The sequence below is a fragment of the Chiloscyllium plagiosum genome, unplaced genomic scaffold (assembly GCF_037043375.1).
Source record: "Chiloscyllium plagiosum isolate Xiang-an unplaced genomic scaffold, Cpla_swu_hap1 HiC_scaffold_14, whole genome shotgun sequence".
NCBI lineage: Eukaryota > Metazoa > Chordata > Chondrichthyes > Orectolobiformes > Hemiscylliidae > Chiloscyllium > Chiloscyllium plagiosum.
In genome coordinates, this window is record NW_028270152.1 from 118839387 (window position 1) to 118849952 (window position 10566).

Here is a 10566-nt window from a genome sequence, read left to right on the forward strand (position 1 = left end):
ACACACACACACACAGGGAAGAAGGGGCAAGCACACACACGGCGAGGGGCAGAGCATGTGCACAGAAAGTGAGGGGGGCATGCACACACAGGGAGAGAGGACACGCACAGACACGGCAAGGGAGGGACACAAGTGCACACAGCAAGGGAGGATATGCACTTTCACAGTGAGGGAGGGACACACACACAGAGCTAGGGAGTTACATGTGCATACACAGCAAGAGAGAGAGAGACACACACACAAAGCAAGGGAGGGACACGCACACATACACACAGTTAAGGGGATACACGCAGACACACAGCAAGAGACACACACACACACACACACAGCGAGGGACGGACACACAGACACACAGCGAGGGAGTGACACTCACATACACATCAAGAGGGACACATACTCACAGCAAGGGGGGGCACGCGCACACACACACATACACAGAGCAAGGGAGAGAAGGACATGCACAGACAGCGTGGGAGGGACACGCACACACAGCAAGGGGGGACATGCACTCACACACGCACAGCAAGAGGGACACACACACACGGGGGGTGGAACTGACACATATACAGCGAGGGAGGGACACACACATACACAGCAAGGGAGGCGCACGCACACACACACACAGCGAGGGTGGGACCGCACACACACACACACAGCGAGGGAGAGGCACATACACACACACACACACACACACACAGCGAGGGGGTACACGCGCACACACACAGCGAGGGGGGACACGCGCACACACACAGCGACGGGGGACACGCACACACACACAGCGAGGGTGAGACATGCACACACACAGCAAGCGAGAGACATATACAGACATCGCGAAGGAGTGACACACACAAACAGCAAGTGAGGGACATGCAGCGAAAGGGCGACACTCAAATACATACTGTGACAGTGTGACACGTACACACACACACACACGAGGAAGGGACACGCATGCACACACACACACAGCGAGCGAGGGACACACTCAGTGAGCGAGAGGCTTGCTGAGACACGCAGCGAGGTAGGGACACGCACACGCACAACGAGGGAAGGACACGCACGCACACAGCGAGGGAGGGACACGCACACACAGGGAGAGGGACACGCACGCACACAGCGAGAGGGACACGCACGCACACAGCGAGGGAGGGTCACGCACACACACAGCGAGGGAGGGACACGCACACACACAGCGAGGGAGGGACACGCACACACACAGCGAGGGAGGGACACGCACACACACAGCGAGGGAGGGACACGCACACACACAGCGAGGGAGGGACACGCACACACACAGCGAGGGAGGGACACGCACACACACAGCGAGAGGGACACGCACACACACAGCGAGAGGGACACGCACACACACAGCGAGAGGGACACGCACACACACAGCCAGGGAGGGACACGCACACACACAGCCAGGGAGGGACACGCACACACACAGCGAGGGAGGGACACGCACACACACAGCCAGGGAGGGACACGCACACACACAGCGAGAGGGGCACGCACGCACACAGCGAGGGAGGGACACGCACGCACACAGCGAGAGGGACACGCACGCACACAGCGAGATGGACACGCACGCACACAGCGAGAGGGACACGCCGCACGCACACAGCGAGGGAGGGACACGCACGCACACAGCGAGAGGGAGACGCACGCACACAGTGAGGGAGGGACACGCACACACACAGCGAGGGAGGGACACGCACACACACAGCGAGGGAGGGACACGCACACACACAGCGAGGGAGGGACACGCACACACACAGCGAGAGGGACACGCACACACACAGCGAGAGGGACACGCACACACACAGCCAGGGAGGGACACGCACACACACAGCGAGGGAGGGACACACACACACACAGCCAGGGAGGGACACGCACACACACAGCGAGAGGGGCACGCACACACACAGCCAGGGAGGGACACACACACACACAGCCAGGGAGGGACACGCACACACACAGCGAGAGGGACACGCACACACACAGCCAGGGAGGGACACACACACCCACAGCCAGGGAGGGACACACACACCCACAGCCAGGGAGGGACACACACACACAGCCAGGGAGGGCCACGCACACACACAGCCAGGGAGGGCCACGCACACACACAGCCAGGGAGGGCCACGCACACACACGCACACCAAGAGGGACACACACACACAGAGCAAGGGGGGGGGAACTCACACATACACAGTGAGGGGGGACACGCACACACACACCGAGGGAGGGAGACACACACACATACACACACAGCGAGAGGGGGCCCCCACACACAGAGCGAGGCGGGACACGCACGCTCACAGCAAGGGAGTGAGACACACACACAGCGAGGGAGGGACATACACAAACACACAGCGAGAGGGGACACGCACAGACACGGCGAGGGAGGGACACACGCACACACAGCAAAGGGGTCATGCACTCACACAGATGAGCACACACAGTGAGAGGGATATACACAAAGAGCAAGGGTGGGACACACACACCCACACAGCGAGGGAGGGACACACACACAGCGAGGGAGGGACACAGACACACAGCGAGGGAGGGACACACACACACACACAGCGAGGGAGGGACACACACACAGCGAGGGAGGGACACAGACACACAGCGAGGGAGGGACACACACACACACACAGCGAGGGAGGGACACACACACAGCGAGGGAGGGACACACACACACACACACAGCGAGGGAGGGACACACACACACACACACAGCGAGGGAGGGACACACACACACACACACACACACAGCGAGGGAGGGACACACACACAGCGAGGTAGGGACACAGACACACAGCGAGGGAGGGACACAGACACACAGCGAGGGAGTGACACACACACAAACACAGCGAGGGAGGGACACACACACACACACAGCGAGGGAGGGACACAGACACACAGCGAGGGAGGGAGACACACACACTCAGCGAGGGAGGGACACACACACACACAGCGAGGGAGGGACACACACAGACACAGCGAGGGAGGGACACACACAGACACAGCTCGGGAGGGACACACACAGACACAGCGAGGGAGGGACACACACACACAGCGAGGGAGGGACACACACACACAGCGAGGGAGGGACACACACACACAGCAAGGGAGGGACACACACACACAGCGAGGGAGGGACACACACACACACAGCGAGGGAGGGACACACACACACACAGCGAGGGAGGGACACACACAGACACAGCGAGGGAGGGACACGCACACACACAGCGAGGGAGGGACACACACACAGCGAGGGAGGGACACACACACACACACACACAGCGAGGGAGGGACACACACACAGCGAGGGACACACAGCGAGGGAGTGACACACACACACAGCGAGGGAGGGACACACACACACACAGCGAGGGAGGGACACACACACACACAGCGAGGGAGGGACACACACAGACACAGCGAGGGAGGGACACACACACACAGCAAGGGAGGGACACACACACACAGCGAGGGAGGGACACACACACACAGCGAGGGAGGGACACACACACACACACACAGCGAGGGAGGGACACACACACACACACAGCGAGAGAGGGACACACACACACACAGCGAGGGATAGACACACACACACACAGCGAGGGAGGGACACACACACACACAGCGAGGGAGGGACACACACACAGCGAGGGAGGGACACACACACACACACACACACACAGCGAGGGAGGGACACACACAGCGAGGGACACACAGCGAGGGAGGGACACACACACACACACACACAGCGAGGGAGGGACACACACACACACAGCGAGGGAGGGACACACACACACACAGCGAGGGAGGGACACACACACACAGCGAGGGAGGGACACACACACACAGCGAGGGAGGGACACACACACACAGCGAGGGAGGGACACACTCACACATACAGCGAGGGAGGGACACACTCACACACACAGCGAGGGAGGGACACACTCACACACACAGCGAGGGAGGGACACACACACACACAGCGAGGGACACACACACACAGCGAGGGAGGGACACACACACACAGCGAGGGAGGGACACACACACACAGCGAGGGAGGGACACACACACACACACAAGATGAGGGACACACACAGCAAGAGCAACACGCACACAGTGAGAGAGGGACATGCACACACACATACTCACACAGCACGGGAGGGACACACAGACACACAGTGAGTGAGTGATATGCATACACAGACATACAGAGCGAGGGGAGGACACCCTCACACACTGCAAGAGGGGCACACACACTCACAGCAAGAGGGAAACACACACAGACATAGCGAGGTTGAGACACGCACACACAGCGAGGGTGGGACATGTGCTCAGAAAGCGAGAGGACGCACACACACACACACACACACACAGTGAGGGAGGGACATGCTCACACACAGCCAAGGAAGGGGACACACACATACACAAACACAGAACAATGGAGGGACACGTGCATACACAGTGATGTGTCTCCTTGGACGTGTAATTGTCCAGCTCTCACTCCAGTCTGCTCCCTCACAGGGTCACCGTCTCTGTGACTCCCAGGTATAACTAGGCCTCGATCCTCAGTGCTGATTCTCCCAGGTGTGAGTCAGCCTCAAGTTCCTGCTCCAAGTTACTCCCTCACACGGTCACTCCCTCCGTGACTCGGTGCTGATTTCGAGCCTCCTGCTCTGCTTTTTATCCAAATCCAAGTCCCGGTCGGCCTTGATCCTCGCTGCTGATTTATATTCTCCCGCTTTGTGCTGCTCTCTCTCAGGGTCTCTCCCCTTGTGACTCCCAGGTAATGGTGGGCATCAAGCCTCAGCTGAGATTTATAACATCCCATTCCGCACCGCTCTCTTACAGGATCGCCGTTGTGCCTGGAAGACAGTGGGAAAGAGGAGGCTTAGACAGAGCAGAGGGTGTTACAGTGGTTGAGGGAGCTGTAGGGGATGAAACAGGTTGTCTGGGGAGCTAGGCAGACCTGCAGTAACTAAAGAACGTTACTGGGGTGAGAGTTGCAGACACTGAAGAAGGCAAAGGAAATATAGAGATAGTGACTTGTTCATGACGGAGCTTTGTAGAGTCTAAAGGGCTTCAAAGTTTGTGAGAAGATTTGTAGCTCGGGTGCTCGTTGTTGTGGTTCTGTTCGCCGAGCTGGGAATTTGTGTTGCAGATGTTTCATCCCCTGTCTAGGTGACATCCTCAGGGAGCCTCCTGTGAAGCGCTTCTGTGATGTTTCCTCTGGCAACTATAGTGATTTGTCTCTGCTGCTTCCGGTGGTCAGTTCCAGCTGTCCGTTGCAGTGGCCGGTATATTGGGTCCAGGTCGATATGCTTATTGATTGAAACTGTGGATGAGTGCCATGCCTCCAGGAATTCCCTGGCTGTTGTCTGTTTGGCTTGTCCTATAATGGTAGTGTTGTCCCAGTCGAACTTACGTTGCTTGTCATCTGCGTGTGTGGCTACTAAGGATAGTTGGTCGTGTCCTTTCGTGGCTAGTTGGTGTTCATGGATGTGGATCGTTAGCTGTCTTCCTGTTTGTCCTATGTAGTGTTTTGTGCAGTCCTTGCATGGGAGTTTGTACACTACATTGGTTTTGCTCATGCTGGGTGTCAGGCCCTATGTCCTGGTGAGTTGTTGTCTGAGAGTGGCTGTTGGTTTGTGTGCTGTTATGAGTCCTAGTGGTCACAGTAGTCTGGCTGTCAGTTCAGAAATGCTCTTGATGTATGGTAGTGTGGCTAGTCCTTTGGGTCGTGGCATGTCTTCATTCTATTGTCTTTCCATGAGGCACCTGTGGATAAAATTGCGTGGAGTTTGACCCCACCCCGCAGCTCACCAATAGGATAAACAACACAGTGTGAAACCTACAAAAAAAGACGGACAGATAAACAGGTCTGACCTACAGAGAATTAAACCTGAAAGCAACAACACCCCCAGATTCTATGGACTACCTAAAGTGCACAAACCAGACATCCCACTCAGACCCATAGTATCACTACCCGGGACACCATCACACAAACTGGCTAAACAACTACAGCAGAAACTGAAACACCTGATCAGCGGATCCAGCCACTCTGTACAGTCAACACAGGAATTCTTGGACATCATCAGAAATATACACATAGACAAGGAAGAAACTATGGTCTCATTCGATGTAACGGCACTGTTCACCTCTATCGACAAAACCCTAGCCAGAGAAACCTAGCCAACCTGCTGGACCTACAGAACAGACAACAGGACGGTGAACCTATCAACAAAGACGGCATACTCAAACTACTGGACCTGTGCCTCACAACACACTTCACATTCAACAACCAAATATATGAACAAATCAACGGCACACACACGGGCTCACCCATCTCTGGACTCATAGCAGAAGCAGTAATGCAAAGGTTAGAACAAATAGTCTTACCGCAAATTCAACCCAAACTCTGGGTCAGATATGTGAATGACACCTTAGTAATCATTAAAAACACAGAAATAGAGAACACACCCTGGATAATCAACGCCATACTCACAGGAATCCGATTCGCTAGAGAGGAAGAAAAGGACAACCAACTCCCATTCCTAGACGTGAGGGGACAGAGAACACCGAACGGAGAATTCACCACAAAGGTATACAGGAAAGCCAAACACATAGACCAAGTCCTGAACTATGAAAGCAACCAGCCCAACACACACAAAATAAGTTGCATCAAGACACTGTTCAAAAGGGCCACAACACACAGCAGTACACCAGAACTGCAAAAAGAGGAAGAAGAACACATTTACAATGTATTCGCCAAAAATGGATACCCCCGCAATTTCTTTAGGGATTGTCTGTATGGATTTGCTAGACGACTGTCCTCTGATATTGATGAGGGCCGTGCAGATGATGTGGTTTATATGGAGTTCATTAAGGTCTTTAACAAGGTCCCACATGGTAGGCTGGTCCAAAAGGGAAGATCCCATGGGATCCAAAGTAAGTTGGTACATTGGCTCCACAATTGGTGGAGGGTCTAAAGAGTGGATGGAATAAGCTGCCAGAGCAAATAGTGGAGGCTTTTAGAAATACATTTAAAAGGTATGTGGATGGGTGTATGAATAGCAAAGGTTTAGAGGGATATTGGCAAAATTGTGGCAAATGTGACGAGATACATCATGCAGGAGTTGGTCGGAAGGGCCTGTTTCCGTGCTGTACATCTCTATGACTCAATGTCTTGAAATGAGTCCACATTATAGAAAAGGAGGTGCTGAAGGGTTTAAAACATAAAGGTAGATAAATCCCCAAATGGATCTCAGGACATTGTGGGAAGCTGGTGAAGAAATTGTAGGGCCTCCAACAGAGATATTTGTACCATAGAGAGCTACGTGTGATAGGCTGTTAGACTGGAGGGTGACATTGTGGACAGTGAAGAAGGTTTTCTGAGATTACAAAGGGATCCTGATGAAATGTGTGAATGGCTGAAAAACTTGTAGATGGAGTTCAATCTGAATAAATATGAGGTATTGCATTTGGTACAACAAACACAGGCGGGGCTTATACAACTAATGGCAAGACCTTCGGTAGTCTTGTAAAACTCGGGGTTCACTACGTAATTCTTTGAAGTTTGCAACACGGAGAGACAGGATAGTTTAAAAAAAGATGTTTGCCTCACTTGATTTCATTGCTCAGTCCTTTGGATATAGGAGTTGGGATGTCGCATTGAGATTATACAGGCCATTGGTGAGTCCTCTTCTGGAATACTGTGTCCAGATCTGGTCGCCTAGTTATACGAAGGATACTATTAAGCTGGAAAGGATTGGGAGGAGACTTACTGGGATGTGGCTGGGTACGAAAGGCTTCAGTATAAAGAAAGGCTGAATAGGTTGGTATTTCTCACTGAAACCTGAATGTTGACAGATGACCTCATAGAAGTTTATAAAATCATGAGGGGGAGAGATAGAGTTAATGGGAGTTGTCTTTTCCCATGGACAGGGGAGTTTCAAGACAAGGCACTACATTTTTAAGTTTAAAGGAGAGACATATAAAAAAAAGACATGAGAGGCACATTGTTACACAGAGGGTGGGTTGTGTGTGGAATGAACTTCCCAAGGAAGGGGTGAACATGGGGACAATTACAATGTTTAAAAGACATTTGGATTAGTACAGGAATAGGAAAGGTTGGAAGGGATATGATACAGGAACAGGCAGGTGGGATGAGATCCATTTTAGAGTATGGTTAGCGTTCACCGAACAGTGCGGTATGACTCCGACTATGATTATAATGTTGCATCATTAATTAAGCAAGGCTGCAAGAGAAAGCCAGGGAACTACAGACTGATGAGCGAGACATCAGGGTGTGTCAGTTATTGGACGTCATTCTGAGAGGTAGGCCTTACAAGCATTTGGAAAGAAAAGGCCTGATTACGGACAGCCAGCATGACTTTGTGCATGGGACAACATGTCTCACAAACTTGACTGGCGTTTGCTCAAGATGTGACCAAGAAGATAGATGAAGGCAGAGCAACAGACGTTGTTTCTGGCTTCCGCAAACTCTTGTTCAGGGTGTAGCATGATACATTGGTTAGTAAGGGTAGATCACAAGGGATCAGGGAGAGCTAGCCAACTGGATACAAAATGGGATGACAGTGGGAGACAGAGGGTGGTGGGAGAGGGTTGTTGTTCAGACTGGAGGTCTCTGACCAGCAGTGTGCTGTAAGGATTGGTGCTGGGACCACTGTTGTGCACCACTTACATAAACATTTTGAGTGAAAATAAAGGAGTCCTTGTTAGTATGTTTATGGATACAAAGATTAGTGGAAGAGTGTGCAGGGAATATAGTTATTGAGGGGGATGTTAATCAACTGGGCCAAGGAATGAAAGATGGAGTTTAATTCAGGTGTTGGATTTAGTTAAGACAAACCAGGGAGGACTAACACCGGTAATGGTTGGGCCCTGGACAGAAAAGGGAGAGACCAAGGGGTGCAGTTACATTGTTCATTGGACTGGCATCACAGGGTGACAGGGTGTTGAAAGCGGCAATTGGCACACTTGTCTTCATTGGTCGGAGCATTGAGTACATGAGTTGGAGATATTGGTAACACTGTCGTCTATATTTCTCCTGGGCAGAGGAGGCCACGGGGTGACCTTATAAAGGTTTATGAAACCATGTAGGGCCGAAGTAAGGTGAATTGCCAAGGGTAGGTGAGTCCATAGCAGGAGGCATTTCCGTGAGGTGTGAGAGCAAGGATTTAAAGAGGGAGCTGAGGGGCAACATTATCCACAGAGGATGGTGCATAGACGGAATGGACTGCCAGAGGAAATGGTAAAAACAAGTGCAATTACAACATGGAAAAGATACTTGGGCAGGTACATGGAGAGGAGAAGATTGGAAGGGGTATGGGCCAAAAACAGGCAAACGCAACTCATTCCATTTAGGGAACCTTGGCCGAAGAGTCATGCCGCACAGAAACAGACCCCATGTCTCCAGTTATTGGAGAAGGAGACTATCGAGACAAGACATGTTGTAGTGACTGAAGCAAGTTACAGCGATACAGATGGTCATCTGGACTGGAGGTTTCAAATATGTGAAATAATTGATGAGAGGGGAGGAGATGACAGATAGGAACTGTTATAGGAGTTAGAATGATTGAAGACACTGGTCCTCAATACAAGCCATTAATACAGTGTTGGAGAGGGAATAGGGAACAGAAAGATCCCAGGCAGCATTACCACCCTCTCGTGGGAGGCCTGCTTTCCCCTCAGTTGTTCTGATGCTTCCTAAGAAAGCACAGGCCTGGACTGATAACTGGGAACTCCCGATGCTGTCTCATTACAACAAAACTTGTAGCAGGCGAGGTGATTGAGCCTGGGTTGTGTCTGTACTGTGCTCCCCCTCCAGCACTTTCTCTATGTCATGTCTTGTTAGCTGATGTTTGGATCCCCCTTATTACTTTCTGCTCTGTGCACTGGAATGATCTTACCTGGCAGCAGGATTTATTGAAAACTCCCGACCTCCCTGACTTTGTCTTCTGGCTGGCCAACCATCGTCCCAACCAGTAGTTGGCAAGTCTATTGAGTCAGGAACTCCATGAGTACCTGTAGAAGACACAGAAGTAGCCAGAACGGGAAAGTAGACTAATGCTTTGAGGGTTACACATATAGAATGGCACTGAGCCCACAGAGATCAGGAAAATCCCAGTCTCCATTCCTGACCTGTGCTGCCTCATCTCTCTGGAGTGGAGAATTCTGTTGGCTCATGATCTGGAGTAGCTTCAAGAGTGAGAGACGGTGACAGAGGCAGCAATTAGACCCACACAGTGAGGGATACCACATGGAGAGGTACTGAGTCACATCACCAGAGTGCTGGGTCAAACAATTGTGCAGGAAGAAAGGGTTTTGATTCATGTTGCACTGGGATATACAAACTGTGAGCAGGCGAAGTGATGGCCTAGGGGCATTATTGTGTGACAATTTATCCAGAAACTCAGCAAGTGTTCTCTGGACACAGGTTCAAATCCCACCATTGCAAATGATTGAATGTGAAGTAAATGCTTCAAAAACTATGTAATTAAAAGCCTGTAAGTG

General features: G+C 52.1%; 1 long non-coding RNA gene across 1 annotated transcript in view; it reads right to left on the minus strand.

Moving 5' to 3' along the window:
* LOC148148169 (uncharacterized) overlaps positions 1-10082 on the minus strand; it is a 42689-nt gene extending 32607 nt beyond the window's left edge. Inside the window, exon 1 of the long non-coding RNA XR_015759329.1 lies at positions 9963-10082. This is a non-coding gene — a long non-coding RNA (uncharacterized LOC148148169). The remainder of the gene's footprint in view (positions 1-9962) is intronic.
* Between the last annotated feature and the right edge of the window lie 484 nt (positions 10083-10566).